The sequence below is a fragment of the Salvelinus sp. IW2-2015 genome, linkage group LG31 (assembly GCF_002910315.2).
Source record: "Salvelinus sp. IW2-2015 linkage group LG31, ASM291031v2, whole genome shotgun sequence".
NCBI lineage: Eukaryota > Metazoa > Chordata > Actinopteri > Salmoniformes > Salmonidae > Salvelinus > Salvelinus sp. IW2-2015.
Window position 1 is genome coordinate 20,274,012 of NC_036870.1, and position 16,567 is coordinate 20,290,578.

Consider the following 16,567-nt stretch of genomic DNA (forward strand, 5'->3'; position numbering starts at 1 on the left):
GTATAGCGGAAGAATACACCCATTTAAAATATTTATTTTAGTCTGGGACAGCTCAAATGTTACTCTAACTACTTTTAGTGCCTATTGACGACTGTAGCACTATCTTCGGAGCGAGTGGTTTTTGTTAAGAGCCCCGACGTGGTCTGTTTTGGAGAAACATAGCTTTTTTTTTATTATACTACAAACTAGATGGTAACTTTACAGATAAAGTTGGTGGGGCTAGCTAAAGCTCTTTAAACGTTTGTGGGTAGTGAAAGAAGTGTAAAAAGGTCATTATTTTATTCCCAACGAAGATCAGTAGATTTGTTAGATAAGTTGTGGTAGTAGTGGTCAGTAGTTATGTGGGTTCAGTATTGTGGTCAAAAAGCTGTTTGGATATGGTTAGTAGTTAAATAATGTGGTGGTCAGAAGTTTGTGTTGTTGTGGTATGTAATTGTGTGGTTGAGGTCAGAGGTTGTGTGTGTTATGGACACTACATGTGGTCAGAATTTGTTGATTGCGGTCAGAGTTATATGGTTGAGGTCACTAGATGCTCTCTCATATTGTCAATATGCCTTGTTACTGTTGTATTAGGTAGTTATCATTGTTTTAGTTTACAATGGAGCCCCTAGTTCCACTCATAATTACCTCTGATACCTCCTTGTCCCACCTCCCAGTCATGCCGGTGACCTCACCCATTTATAACCACTCAGCAGTAGCTCACGAAACCTCTCTTATCATCACTCAGTGCTTGGGCTTACCTCCGCTGTACCTGACACCCACACATCATCCCCTGTCGCACCATTATTTACACTTTTAGTAATTTAGCAGACGCTCTTATCCAGAGCGACTCTACCAGTAGAGTGCATACATTCTTTTTATTACATTTTTTTTTTTTTTTTTTTTTTACATACTGACAAGGATATCCCTACCGCCAAACCCTCCCTAAACCGGACGACGCTATGCCAATTGGTGCGCCGCCCCACGGACCTCCGGTTCGGCCGCGGCTGCGACAGAGCCTGGGCGCGAACCCAGAGACTCTGGGTGCGCAGCTTAGACACACTGCGCCACGCGGAGATTATGCCTGATCATCCTGTGCGCGGACCGCAAATAGCATCGAATAGTACCCCACAATATTTCAACTTTCAGGGAAGTCAGGAACCAATACACGGCAGTACAGTCAGGAAAGCAAAGGCTAGCTTTATTCTGCGAGAATATAGTCGTTGCCTGTAGCTCTAACTCCAAAAGGTTTTGGGACACTGTAAAGTCCATGGAGAACAAGAGCAACCTCCTCCCAGCTGCCCACTGCACTAAAGCTAGGTAACACGGTCACACTGATAAATCCATGATAATCGAACATTTCAATAAGCATTTCTCAACGGCTTGGCCATTGCCTTCCTCCTGGCTACTCCAACCCCGGCCAACAGCTCCGCCTCCCCGCAGCTACTCGCCCAAATCCAGACAAGCAGATGTTCTGAAAGAGCTGCAAAAACCTGGACCTGTACAAATCAGCTGGGCTAGACAATCTGGACCCTCTCTTTCTAAAACTATGCCGCCGCCATTGTTGCACCCTCGTTACCAGCCTGTACAACCTTCATCTTTCGTATCGTCCAAGATCCCTAAAAGATTGGAATGATCTGCCGCGGTCATCCCCCCTTTCAAAAGGGGGACACCCTAGACCCAACTGTTACAGACATATTCATCTGCCCTGCCTATCTAAAGTCTTCGAAAGCCATGTTAATAAACAGATCACTGACACCATTTCGAATCCCACCGTACCTTCTCTGCTGTGCAATCGGCTTCCGAGCCGGTCACGGGTGCACCTCAGCCACGCTCAACGGTACTAAACGATATCATAACCGCCATCGATAAAAACAGAAGTACTGTGCAGCCGTCCATCATATGCGACCCTGGCCAAGGCTATTCGACTCTGTCAATCACCGTATTCTTATCGGGCAGACTCAATAGCCTTGGTTTTCTTAATGACTGCCTCGCTGGTTCACCAACTACTTTGCAGACAGAGTTCAGTGTGCTTCAATCTGAGGGCATGTGTCCGGATCGGGCCGACTCTTTTCTCATATATATCTCAATCAATGATGTCAATTTCTTGCAGTGCGGCATTCCCTGATACCACACTTTCCCACGCCAGCGCACCACCATTACCGTTCCATACCCTCGTCATACCTTTGGCCCTTCCTTGGACACTGTGCTAACTAAACCTCCACAACGAGAAATCTTTCAATGCCCAACCTACAAACACTCCTTCTCAGTGGGCCTCAACGCTTCGTTAAACGCTGAAAAACTAAATGCATGCTGTTTCAAACCCCGTGTCGTCCGCTGACCAGCCGACCGCCCGCTTTTAAACATCAACTATTGTCAGCAGCTAACCGATCGCTGCACTGTTACTAGATCAACGAGATAAGCACCCACTCTTAATACCTTTCCTCCAATCCAGTTATCCTCTTTCATCTACGCTAACTCCTATTCTTAATACTTTTTCCCTCTAGGCCAGATCTCTACACTTAAGCAACATCATCATTACGTTCATTCTTACACGACCAGTGATTTAATCTTCTAAGATAAGATTTCCTCTCTATGCCCTATCTACCACTGATTTTGCCTCACACCTCATGACCGTTTTGCACTCACACTGTATAACTTTTTCTCTTTCCTTTCATCACCACCGCCTTCATTAGACTCTGTTTATTTGTCGAATATCCTGCGTTGCTTTACTCCATGATGCTACTCACCTGTGTGTTTTGTCTATTCCACACTGCCTGTGTGCTTTATCTTGGCACAGGTTGCAGTATCGTAAAGGGAGAACTTGTTTCTCAACTAGCCTACCTGTGTTAAATAAAGGTCGAAATTAAAAAAAGTCGGTTGTGTTCAGAGCTGCTATGTGGCTTCAAGTATTGTGTCGGTTGTGTAAAAAGCAGGTGCTTAATCGGTAAAGAGTGAGCTTGTCGGTCAATAAGTCTGTGGTGCAGAAGTTGGTTTGGTCATGCGTATGCAGTTTGTGGTTGTCGGTCACTAGATCTATTGTCAGAAGTTGTGGTCAGAATTATGATGGTTGAGGTATTTTTTTAATTCTACTCTTTTTATTTCCCTTTATTTAGCCAGGTAGGGCTAGTTGAGAACAACGTTCTCATTGCAACCTGCGACCTGGCAAGATCAAGATAGCAATTTGACACTACAACAACACAATTCACAATGCGGACATGAACAAACAATACTAGGCAATAAACAGTTAGAAAAATATAATAAACAAAGTCTCATAACAGTGAGTGAAAACTGACGGTAACGATAAGGGAATTAAGGCATATTAATAGCCATAGGTGGCGAGAGTAATTACAATAGTCGCAATTAAACAACACTGAAGTTAGGTGTGAGAAGGAAACGAATATGCAAGTTTAGAGAGTACGGGGTCAAAGGAGCAAGATAAATAAATAAATAAATCACAGTATGGGATGAGGTAGATAGATGATGAGGGCTGTTTCAGTTTGGGTGATTATGTCATGGAATGGGCATGTGAACTGTAAGCTGCTCTGACAGCTGGTGCTTTATAGTATCTATTGGTGTGGTTGTGTTCGAAATTGTGCGTTGAGGTCAGAAGTTGTGTGGTTGCTGTCAGCAGTTGTGCTGGTTGTTGGTATTTAATTGTGCTGTTGTTTTGTCCACTAGATATCGTAAGCAGTTGTGTGGTCTGCTGTCCAGAAGTATTGTAAGGTTGTCGTATTTAATTGTGTGGTTGTTGTCACTATGATATCGTAAGCAGTGTGTGTGGTTCGCTTCAGAAGTTGTTAAGGTTTGGCTATATTTAATTGTGTGGTTTGTTTGTCTACTAGATATCGTAAGCAGTTGCTTGTGGTTACTGTCAGAAGTTTGTAAGGTTGTGCGGTCTATTCTAATATGTAGTGGTTGTTGTGTCCATGATAGATATGGTATAGCGCTTATTGTTGCTGTCATGAAAGTTGTAAGGTTTGTGATTTAATTGTGTGGTTGTTGTCACTATATATGGTAAGCAGTTGTGTGGTGTTGCTGTCAGAAGTTGTAAGGTATTGTGGTATGTAATTGTGTGTTGTTGTCACTAGATATGTAAGCAGTTGTGTGGTTGTGTCAGAGTTGTTAGGTCTGTGGTATGTATTGTGCGGTTGTTTTCACTAGATATCGTAAGCAGTTGTGTGGTTGTTGCTGTCAGAAGTTGTAAGGTTGTGGTATGTAAATGTGTGTGTTGTTGTTCTACTCTAGATATGGTAAGGCAGTTGTGTGGTTGCTGTCAGAAGTTGTAAGGTTGTGGTATCGAATGTCTGTAGTGGATCCAAAACAAGCAGCTGTTTGGAAAAGTTTGAAAACACTTTGTAATGCAGTTAGCAAAAACAGCTGAACCGTAATTCCGTATTGACTATTTGATTCTACTCACAGCTATGAATAGCGAGAAGTAGATTAATTATCCCATTTACTCTATATTTTTGTCTAACTTGTTTCCGGTAGTGGTCAAAACGGACGTTGTTGCAAAAATGTTACAGAAAATGTTGTTGATGCGGTTACTTAAACTCCTGTAAATATTTGATCCGAATGTTATGTTTAGTCCAACGTCCAGATTCGAGTAGCAGAGAAGTAGACCAAGCTGGTAGCTTGAAATATTTTGTCTACGTGGTTGCAAAGTGGAGTACTTAGCTGATTTTGTGATCAAAAGTTGCATGATTTCATACAGAGAATGTCAGTTGGAAGTGATGATGTCACCAATTGGAACTTTGGAATCTTGAGAAATCCAATGAAAGCGGATGAAAGAAAAATGAGTACAAGAAAGTGAATACGGGAAAAAGTATAACAGATTCAAAAAGATTGTATACAAGCATCTCGATCGAGACCGTTCCTGTAATTTTTAAAGTTGGATCTGCGTTTCTAGCTTTAAACGTGTAGGAGGAGTCTCTGTTCTCTTTCATGACTGTGGCAGTTTCTGCGAGTATCCTAGCAACGGCTCCTTTTGGGAATCTCAATATTGACACGAAGAGCTGTTTTTCAGAAGACGAGCAGGTGAGGGGTTACTTTAATCGCTCTCCCCTCCGAGAACAGGTACACCCGATTTTAAACGGGCCGCGGGCTCTAATCTCGCCGGCGGGTGTCCTCGCGCCTAGGATAGGAAGGAAAAAAAGATGATTTTAAGCCAAATATTTCTTGTGTAACTCTTGGTTATTGGCTCACCAAAACAGACTAGTCTGTTTGGAAGACTTAATGAACTGATTGCATCTGACATGACCTTACAGACGCTTAGAAAGACAGACGATGGGTTACGAAAACGGCTCTAGTGTACCAGATTGCGTAGCCCCGATTTAAAAACGACAACAAACACGAGCTAAGTAGGGAACCAGATTTAGATTAGGATTACTTTTTAAATAATTATTAATTTTTTTATTTCTAAAACACGTGGTATAAGCTTTGTTACAAAAACAGCTTACCATAAATTCGTTATGCAATATTTCAATCTCAGGCACAGCTATCGAAAGCAGAAGTAAGCGCAGAATATCCCATACACTCTATTTTTTTGTCGTAAACGTTGTACTCAACGCCGGTAGTGTGGAAACATACGTTGTTCCAAAATGTACAGAAATGTATGTTGATGTGGTTACTTACAACTGCCTGTCAACTTTTGATGCGAATATTTCTTTTTTTGGCCAAAACTCCAGACTTGTGAAGTACGCACTAGAGCAGCTACGAAAGCTGTCAGCCTGAAATATTGTCTACGTGGTTGCCCAAGAACAAATCTATCTAGTGCATTTGCGTCAAAAGTTTCGTGAGAAAATGACAGTTGTAAAGTGTATCCGTGCACACCAATGGAGAGGAATTAAACAATCTGAGAATCCAATGTTCACAGATTTGGGGGGGTGGGGGGGGGACGAAAAGTATTGATATAACGTAAAAAGTTATAACAATATCAAAAAGTGTATACAATAAACTCACCGAGCCACCGTTCCTGCACTTTGCAATGGAATGGCGTTTCTAGCCAAATGCCTGTCGGTAGGTAGTAGGTGTGCCGGACGAGTAAATAATTACTAAGTATGTCTAATACGCAACGCAGGACCACCATAAGTCATAAATTACCTTACACCTTTACTGCGTTACCGGTTAATTTCCCACCACGAAGCATATCCCATTTACAAGCTGCGTGTCTTACCGAAGACATAGGCCGCCATTTCTGCTACTCTAGCAATATCTGGAGTGCTCCAACACTCTGTGTGTAAGCTAACTGGCGGAAGTCGAGTTCGCGTCAACCGCAGGCGTACACACAGGTGTATGGTCTGTTGCAAAATGCTTACAGATAAAAGATAATTTCTTATTTGCAAAAGCTTTATTCTTTCGCTACCCCAAGAATTAAGAGGATCCAAGCACTATCTTTCGAAAACCGTTGAGTATTGACGATTCAACGTTAAAACAGCGTTGGAATTGAAAGTATTACACAGGAGCCCAAATGTGAATTGAAGTATGGCCGCCTTAATTTGACGAGAAGTTAGTTGGTCTAGATCAGACAGTATCTTTGTAATTCAAATTAGCGTGACGTCCCCATATAATTTACACGTTACGTGTTTAAAAAAAAGTACATTCAGACACACCGCAGGGCTAACTAAAGCAGAACCAAAACCACAGCCCAGTTCTATCCTTCATCCCCCATATTCTAAGGAGTGAATACGTAATTGGTGGACTGGTGGTCAAGGCTCTCTCAACGAAAGAATAAGATATTCTAATGTATACATCCTATTAGCACCCAGATCTACTCGTAATGCACCGGCACCGCCCCACATCGCATTCTCAGTCAAAACACCACTCCACTTCTCTTATAAACAACCACGCCTAATGAATTATCCTCGCTTTTAGAATAAAGTAATTTTTTGCATCCCTGTCTCCGAAGTCTATAAACTATCAGCGCGTCTTTATGACTAATACATAAATTAATGCGCCACTTCTCTACACCCTACTTGAACACCGCCACAGTGGAATGCCACCGTGAAGTCACACACTTCACGTTTACACTCGACACAACAAACAAGACAAGCCTATCCCCAACTCTGTGGTCCAAACTGTATACAAACTAATTTATTTCTATATAGGATAAAACATCGTCATAAATGAGAGCTGTTCTTTAAGTCTCCTACGACTCAGAGAATCAGCGCATTACCATATCACCATTAGGGTCTGAGGATAGTGTGAATGAAACGTTCGTTCTCTCCGAGACCATTCTGCCAGTGTACTAGAAGTGAGAGTTGAAAAACGCCCCTCATATCCGCATGCTAAATCGTCCGGGAAAACGCTATCTCAATTTAGAACTATCTGGAAAAAAGGCGCAAAATTAAAACACTGATTCTCTTACCGTCACGACCAAATCAGTCTTTTGCTTGGTTGAGTCTCTTCATAGAAACAAAATGACGGTTTACATGTAACCAGGGTGGGGCGACTCAATAGGATAACAGCAGAAACGTCCCCAGATTATTGTAAACTTCTCTGATATCGCCAAGGCTTCGGACATCCAGGCGCTGAGCTTGTGTTCACTCTCACTGTCCACGTCCATGTGTCAGCGGCGTAGGACGTACAATAGGATAACTCGCACCACAGTCTAGTCGATAACCACTGTCCAGGTTTATGCGTAGGAGGATGGAGATACGCTAACGTTAACTCCCATTCTGCTCAAACGGGTTCGCATAACCCTCGTGCCCAGAAATTGATAGGAATATTGAGTAGACAGTGTATATAATGCAGGAATAAACCAGATATAATGAGACGTATAACTTAGCCCTGTCACCAGGCTGTCGGTTAACTTAGTGCCATGATCTGATAGAAATGTTCGAGATGTGCTGAAAATTCTAAGTAAGACTTGACACATTCTTACGGTAGAACATTATACACAAACACACTCAACTCATATAGTAAACAGCTCACGAGCGAGTCACAGTCGTACATAAACATACAGGACAAATTTGGGCTGAAATGCTATACTGTCTTTATCCCTGATGACACATTCGATAAAAATTGCACATACATCTTTGAAATCTAATAGATGTCTTCTACATTAGCACCATCGTTTCGCAGATAATCAACCCCACCCCACACTAAATAACATGTAATTTATAACCACACAAGAAAAGATTATATTTACATGGCTCAACTCACAGTAAGTGAGATTATACAAATTTTATAATAATACATCAATCTAGAACCCCTATGAATAAATAAAAAGCCAAAAGGTGACTAAATGTTCCTCTGAATGAAGGACTGGCGTTGACCCCTGATTCTCCTCATTTCTGCACGTGCGAGATAGTCCCACCGTAGAATAGATTACTTATATTACCAGTTTCAACAATTGTCAGGGGGATGTGCTCAATGCCCAACTCTATGCCAGCCAGTATTGCCTGTTACTGGCAACTAGAATTAGCCGCAGGCTAATCTCTAGTCAGTTGCCTGGCTGGTTCCCAGAATTTTGTTGAGACCACTGCCCAGACTTTTGATTTATTTAATATTTTTTTGGCTTGCGTCGGGAGGCTTCAGTGAGAGTTTTAGAAGTGGACCTGCCTTAACCCTTCAACATAGAATAAAGTCGGCCCCACCTAGGAGTGGTTTTGCGCGGAACTGGACTAATAGTTCCAGACCCTCCCCCACATGGGTAAACACTGCTGGTGAGACATTCTTTCACCACGAAAGAGGACACACGTGCAGTGGAATTTAGTATGGACGTGACAGACAAGTGGAGATGACTGGGATTTGTATCGGACATTCCTATGGCGACCCTCACCTATGCAGCGCGGACTGCCGATCTGACTCGATTTTATCAAACACCCCTGCCATCAAATTCACCAACTCAATGAACTCATTATTTCTCAATCGACCTCGACTCTCAGTTCAACGTCAACAAATTCTTACCTCTCCATTGACAAAATCATGATTTCTGATCACCTGATCCATATGATACACTACCCATTCTGGACCTATTGTAAGATCTCCCATGCGTAAAGCCCCTTCTAGCACAAGGTGATTGCACCTCCGTTATCTCTGTCTCCAGCCTGCCTATAGTCTACATGTGTTCACCCAGCTTAAAGTGGTTTTAAGATCTGTGCTCGCAACGTCTGTTTCCATTTGCCTTTCGCACTGCTTCCCTATGGACGCTTTTTTCCCTCGCCCCCGGAGAGCTATGGACCAATCGAAACTCCAGCGGTCCTGGGCCAACCCCATTGCTAGAACGCCATCGAACAATATCGCGGAACACGGTCCTCCACGCCTCTGTCCCGCCGACATCCTCCACAAGCCAACCTCGGCCCACCTGGCATGGGTGTCGTTGTCACTGGCACAACCAATGCTGACCACCGAGGTTCTGCGCACCAGCACTTCCAAATCACCAGGGACTCCCTCTAGCTCTTTGACATGAACCTCACCCATCGCACTCAGCAGGTCACATCTACAGGAAGTCCACCTGGCAAAAAACAGACAACCAATCGGTGTGTGCAATTATATTCCTTACACAATCATTTCGCGTACACCACAATTTTGAAAACATTTTCAATCCTAAAACAGCAACAAAACAATGAAAAGACAGTGCTTAGGGCCTATGTTTCATCAGCTGATAAGTCCGTGTGCCTCCCTTCACTATTAGTACTTACAATAGATCTATGGACTCTTTCGATCTATTAATAACGCACCACATTGCTCCCCATGAAGGCAGCCCAATGACGAACCCAGCGGCACAGCAATGCGGTTGGAAGGTCGAGACTGTATGAATCCCTTCCTTAGTGGGCAAGATTGACACGGCCCCAAATCCGGCTTTTCCTCTTCTCTACCTCCTATGCATCTTTGTGGAGAATGTTGAGGTTATGCGAATAGCAATAGGAAAGAATATTAGTTTAGTAACAGTGCGTACTATTAATGCTAAAATATACCAGTATCAATGGTCTGAGATGTGCAGGGTTTCCCAAAACTCGGTCCTCGGGTTTTGCTACGTTTTTTGGTGTTTTATACCACTTAGCACCTTACACAGCTTGATTCTCAAATACTAATCATAAAATATTTATAGCTCTTTTGTTATCAATATTGAATCATCTGTCCGCTAGTTTTAGGTGGGAAAAATCCAAAACATATGCACCTCTTGGCCCCCCGGCACGATCCGAGTTAGACCGAAGTCCGGACAACGGATGGACCAAAGTCTATGGCATCCATTGGAGAAGCAAATTGAATTTCAACGTCCCTCCAATTGCTGCAGTGTTGTATAACTGCGGAGCAGTGTTGATGTAGATTCGCGCACAAGCTGTTGCGTTATGGTAGCCATGCAGTCCTCATCTACTGTTGCCATTGAAAACAAAGGGAGTGCAGGCAACCCTCCGTCTGACCATCACCTGTACTATGAATTGTTACATGTTATATCTCGTTGTGTACGTGGGTGGAAGCGATGTGAATTAAGCATGTATGTTTGGTGTTGTGTCTGTTAGTGAGACAAGGATATCCCTACCGGCCAAACCCTCCCTAACCCGGACGACGCTATGCCAATTGTGCGCCGCCCCACGGACCTCCCGGTTGCGGCCGGCTGCGACAGAGCCTGGGCGCGAACCCAGAGACTCTGGTGGCGCAGCTATAGACCACTGCGCCACCCGGGAGGTTATGCCCTGAATCATCCTGTGGCGGACCGCAATAGCATCGAATAGTCCCCACAATATTCAACTGTTCAGGGAAGTCAGGAACCAATACACGCAGTCAGTCAGGAAAGCAAAGGCTAGCTTTTTCAAGCAGAAATTAAATTCGAATCCTGTAGCTCTAACTCCAAAAGGTTTTGGGACACTGTAAAGTCCATGGAGAACAAGAGCACCTCCTCCCAGCTGCCCACTGCACTAAAGCTAGGTAACACGGTCACCACTGATAAATCCATGATAATCGAACATTTCAATAAGCATTTCTCAACGGCTGGCCATGCCTTCCTCCTGGCTACTCCAACCCCGGCCAACAGCTCCGCCTCCCCCGCAGCTACTCGCCCAAATCCAGACAGCAGATGTTCTGAAAGAGCTGCAAAACCTGGACCYGTACAAATCAGCTGGGCTAGACAATCTGGACCCTCTCTTTCTAAAACTATCCGCCGCCATTGTTGCAACCCCTRTTACCAGCCTGTWCAASCTCTCTTTCGTATCGTCCRAGATMCCTAAAGATTGGAAWGCTGCCGCGGTCATCCCCCTCTTCAAAGGGGGTGACACCCTAGACCCAAACTGTTACAGACCTATATTCATCCTGCCCTGCCTATCTAAAGTCTTCGAAAGCCAWGTTAATAAACAGATCACTGACCATTTCGAATCCCAMCRTACCTTCTCYGCTGTGCAATCCGGCTTCCGAGCCGGTCACGGGTGCACCTCAGCCACGCTCAAGGTACTAAACGATATCATAACCGCCATCGATAAAAGACAGTACTGTGCAGCCGTCTTCATCGACCTGGCCAAGGCTTTCGACTCTGTCAATCACCGTATTCTTATCGGCAGACTCAATAGCCTTGGTTTTTCTAATGACTGCCTCGCCTGGTTCACCAACTACTTTGCAGACAGAGTTCAGTGTGTCAAATCTGAGGGCATGTTGTCCGGATCGGGCCGACTCTTTTCTCTGTATATATCAATGATGTCAATCTTGCTGCGGGCGATTCCCTGATCCACCTCTACGCAGACGACACCATTCTGTATACTTCTGGCCCTTCCTTGGACACTGTGCTAACTAACCTCCAAACGAGCTTCAATGCCATACAACACTCCTTCCGTGGCCTCCAACTGCTCTTAAACGCTAGTAAAACCAAATGCATGCTTTTCAACCGTTCGCTGCCAGCACCCGCCCGCTTTAAACATCAACTATCTGAGCAGCTAACCGATCGCTGCAGCTGTACATAGCCCATCTGTAAATAGCCCACCCAATCTACCTACCTCATCCCCATACGGTTTTTATTTTATGTACTTTTCTGCTCTTTTGCACCCCAGTATCTCTACTTGCACATCATCATCTGCTCATTTATCACGCCAGTGTTAATCTGCTAAATTGTAATTATTCGCTCCTATGGCCTATTTATTGCCTACCTCCTCATGCCTTTTGCACACACTGTATAGACTTTCTTTTTTCTACTGTGTCATTGACTTGTTTATTGTATTATTGGCTTGTTTACTCCATGTGTAACTCTGTGTTGTTGTCTATGTCACACTGCTTTGCTTTATCTTGGCCAGGTTGCAGTTGTAAAGGAGAACTTGTTCTCAACTAGCCTACCTGGTTAAATAAAGGTGAAATAAAAAATGTGGTTGTGTTCAGTAGTTATGTGGCTCAGTAGTTGTGTGGTTGTGGTAAAAAGTTGTGTGTAAATGGTAAGTAGTGAGATGTGTGGTCAAAAGTTGTGGTCAGAAGTTGTGTGGTCATGGTATGCAATTGTGTGGTTGTGGTCACTAGATATGGTCAGAAGTTGTGGTCAGAAGTTATGTGGTTGAGGTATTTTTTTAATTTATTTTTATTTCACCTTTATTTAGCCAGGTAGGCTAGTTGAGAACAAGTTCTCATTTGCAACTGCGACCTGGCCAAGATAAAGCATAGCAATTTGACACATACAACAACACAGTTACACATGGAATGAACAAAACATACAGGCAATAATACAGTAGAAAAAAATAAAACAAAAGTCTATATACAGTGAGTGCAAATGAGGTAAGATAAGGGAGTTAAGGCAATAAATAGGCCATGGTGGCGAAGTAATTACAATATCGCAATTAAACACTGGAATGGTAGGTGTGCAGAAGATGAATGTGCAAGTAGAGATACTGGGGTGCAAAGGAGCAAGATAAATAAATAAATAAATACAGTATGGGGATGAGGTAGATAGATGGGCTGTTTACAGATGGGATATGTACAGGTGCAGTGAACTGTAAGCTGCTCTGACAGCTGGTGCTATTATAGGTATGTAATTGTGTGGTTGTGTTCAGAAATTGTGCGGTTGAGGTCAGAAGTTGTGTGGTTGCTGTCAGCAGTTGTGCGGTTGTGGTATTTAATTGTGTGGTTGTTGTCACTAGATATCGTAAGCAGTTGTGTGGTTGCTGTCAGAAGTTGTAAGGTTGTGGTATTTAATTGTGGGCTTGTGTCATACTAGCTATGGTAAGCAGCTTGTGGTTACTGTCTAGAAAGTGGAAGGTTGTGTCGTATTTCATAATTGTGCTATATGACTTGTATGTTCACCATCGGAAATAGTGCAGCTATGCCTGTCTGATTGGTTGCGTGTCATGAACGTTGCAAAAATGTGTTACTGTATATTTAATTGTGTGGTTGTTGTCACTAGATATGGTAAGCAGGTTGTGTGGTTGCTGTCAGAAGTTGTAAGGTTGTGGTATGTAATTGTGTGGTTGTTGTCACTAGATATCGTAAGCAGTTGTGTGGTTGCTGTCAGAAGTTGTAAGTTGTGGTATGTAAATTGTTGGTTGTTGTCACTAGATATGGTAAGCAGTTGTGTGGTTGCTGTCAGAAGTTGTAAGGTTGTGGTATGTAATAGTCTTAGTGGTCAAAACAGCAGCTGTTTGGAAAAGTTTGAAAAACACTTGGTAATGCAGTTGCAAAAACAGCTGAACCGTAAGTTCCGTATTGACTATTTTGATTCTACTCACAGCTATGAATAGCAGAGAAGTAGATTAATATCCCATATACTCTATATTTTTGTCTAACTTGTTGCGGTAGTGGTCAAAACGGACGTTGTTTGCAAAAATGTTACAGAAAATGTTGTTGATGCGGTTACTTAAACTGCTGTAAATATTGATCCGAATGTTATGTTTAGTCCAAACGCCAGATTCGAGTAGCAGAGAAGTAGACAAAGCTGGTGAGCTTGAAATATTTTGTCTACGTGGTTGCAAAGTGGAGTTACTAGCTGATTTGTGTCAAAAGTTGCATGATTTCACTTACAGAGAATGTCAGTTGGAAGTGATGATGTCACAATTGGGAACTTTGGAATCTTGAGAAATCCAATGAAAGCGGATGGAAAAGAAAAAGAGTACAAGAAAGTGAATAACGGAAAAAGTATAACAGATATCAAAAAGTTGTATACAAGCATCTCGATCGAGACCGTTCCTGTAATTTTTAAAGTTGGATCTGCGTTTCTAGCTTAAACCGTGTAGGAGGAGTCTCTGTTCTCTTTCATGACTGTGGCAGTGTCTGCGAGTATCCTAGCAACGGCTCCTTTTTGGAATCTCAATATTGACACAAAGAGCTGTTTTCAGAAGACAGCAGGTGAGGGGTTACTTTAATCGCTCTCCCTCGAGAACGGTACACCCGATTTAAAAACCGCTTCCGCCTAGTAGAGGAAGATGATTTTAAGCCAAATATTTTTGTGTAACTCTTTGGTTACTTGGTCAAAACGATAGTTGTTTGGAAAGTAATGAATTGACTTGCATCTGACATGATTTACAGACGCTTGAAAGACAGACGATGGGTTACGAAAACGGCTCTAGTTACAGATTGGTAGCCCCGATTTAAAAACCGACTACTAAACAGAGAAGTAGGGAAAGATTTTAGTTAGGATTACTTTTTAAAATATATTTTTATTTTTTATTTTTAAACACGTGGTATTGCAGTTACAAAAACAGCTGTACCATAAATTCCGTATGGAATATTTCAATTCAGCGCACAGCTATGAATAGCAGAAGTAGACGAATATCCCATACACTCTATTTTTTTGTCTAACTTGTTGCGGTAGTGGTGAAAACATACGTTGTTTGCCAAAATGTTACAGAAATGTATGTTGATGTGGTTACTTAAACTGCTGTAACTTTTGATGCGAATATTCTTTTTTTTGGCCAAACTCCAGATTTGAGTAGTAGAGCAGTATACGAAGCTGGTAAGCCTGAAATATTGTCTACGTGGTTGCAAGAACAATTATTAGCTGATTTGCGTCAAAGGTTTCGTGAGAAAATGACAGTTGGAAGTGATGATGCCACAATGGAGAGGATTAAAATCTTGAGAAATCCAATGTTACCAGATTTGGGGGGGGGGGGGGGGGCGAAAAGTTGAATAACGTAAAAAGTATAACAGATATCAAAAAGTTGTATACAATAAACTCGACCGAGACCGTTCTGCACGTTTTGACATTGGAATGGCGTTTCTAGCTCAAATGCTGTAGGAGTAGTATGTGGCGGCGGAATAATAATTATAAGTATGTCTAATACTGAAGAGGACCAATAAGATAAATTACTATACACCTTTATAGGGTTAGGGTTAATGTTCCCACACGGCCATATCTCCATGTTACAGCGCGTGTTTACGGAAGACATAGGCCGCCATTTTTGCTAATTAGCTATCTTGAGTGCTCCAAACACCTGTGTGTAAGCTAACTGGGAGGAAGTGTAGTTGGTCAACCGGAGGCACACACAGTGTATGGATCTGTGCAAAACTGCTACAGTAAGATAATGTTTTATTTGCAAGCTTATTTTTCGCTGACAAAGATAAGAGGCATATCAGCATATCTTTCGAAAACCGTTTGATTATTGACGTTCAACGTTAAAACAGCGTTGGAATTGAAAGTTTACACGGAGCCAAATGTGAATGAATGTAATGGCCCCTAATTTACGGAGAAGGTATTGTCTAGATCAGACATGTGTCTTTGTAATTCAAATTAGGTACGCCCCATTTATATTTAACGTTACTGTTTAAAAAAAAAGGTACATTCAGACACACAGCAGGGCTAACTAAAGCAGAACCAAAACCACAGCCCAGTTCTATTCTGGTCATGCCCCATATCTGAGAGGAGTGAATACAATATGGTGGACTGGTGGTCAAGGCTCAACGAAAGAATAAGGATTTCTAGATGTTACATCAACTTTAGCACCAGACTACTGTAATGCACTGGGCAGCCCCACATCGCTCTAGTCAACACCAACTCCCTTTATAACAACCACAGCCTAATGGAATTATCCTCGGCTTTAAGAATAAAGTGAATTTTTTTGCTCCGTCTCCGGAGTCTATAAACTATGCAGCGCTTCTATTGACTTAAAAATTAGCCAACTTTCTACACCCTACTACCCGGCCACAGTGGAATGCACCGGTGAGTCACAACTTCACTTTTACACTGACACAACAAACAAGAAAGCCTATCCCAACTCTGTGTCTGACAAATAATTTATTTCTCAAGATAAAACTCGTCTAAATGAGAGCTGTTTTTAAGTCTCACGCTCAGAAACGGCATTACAATAATTAGGGCGAGGGTAGGTGACATGAAACTTCGTCTCTCGGCCTTGTCAGTGTAGCAGGAAGTGAAGTTGAAAACGCCCCTCATTATGTCCGAAAATCGTCGGGAAAACCTATTCTTATTTAGTAACTTCTGAAAAAGGCGCAAATTAAACACTGATCTCTTACCGTCAGCCAAATCAGTCTTGTTGCTTGGTTGAGTCTTTCAGTAGAAACAAAAATGACGGTTTACTGTAACCAGGGTGGGGAGACTTAGGATAACACAGAGAAGTCCCAGATTTGTTAAACTTCTGATTGGACAAGGCTTCGACATTCCAGGCGCTGATTGGTTCCTCTCACTGTCCGTCTGTGTCAGCGGCGTGGACGTACAATAGGTAACTCC

At 42.6% G+C, this 16,567-nt stretch overlaps 1 protein-coding gene and 1 long non-coding RNA gene across 4 annotated transcripts in view; one reads left to right on the forward strand and one right to left on the reverse strand.

Moving 5' to 3' along the window:
• wasf2 (WASP family member 2) overlaps nucleotides 1-16,463 on the reverse strand; it is a 27,991-nt gene extending 11,528 nt beyond the window's left edge. The window contains exons 1-2 of one of the 3 annotated variants that reach the window (XM_023976603.3): nucleotides 16,354-16,459; nucleotides 13,909-13,957 (exon numbers count right to left, since the gene is read on the reverse strand). The gene's annotated coding sequence lies outside the window, so the exon portion shown is untranslated. Of the gene's footprint in view, nucleotides 1-4,691; nucleotides 4,794-13,908; nucleotides 13,958-16,353 lie in introns of those variants that run through there. The other 2 variants (XM_023976602.3, XM_023976604.2) reach the window with 2 other exon arrangements.
• LOC139023371 (uncharacterized) lies at nucleotides 3,965-13,839 on the forward strand. The gene is made up of 3 exons (XR_011474504.1): nucleotides 3,965-3,996; nucleotides 12,961-13,043; nucleotides 13,308-13,839. It is a non-coding gene; the product is annotated as an uncharacterized lncRNA (long non-coding RNA).
• Nucleotides 16,464-16,567: the final 104 nt, after the last annotated feature.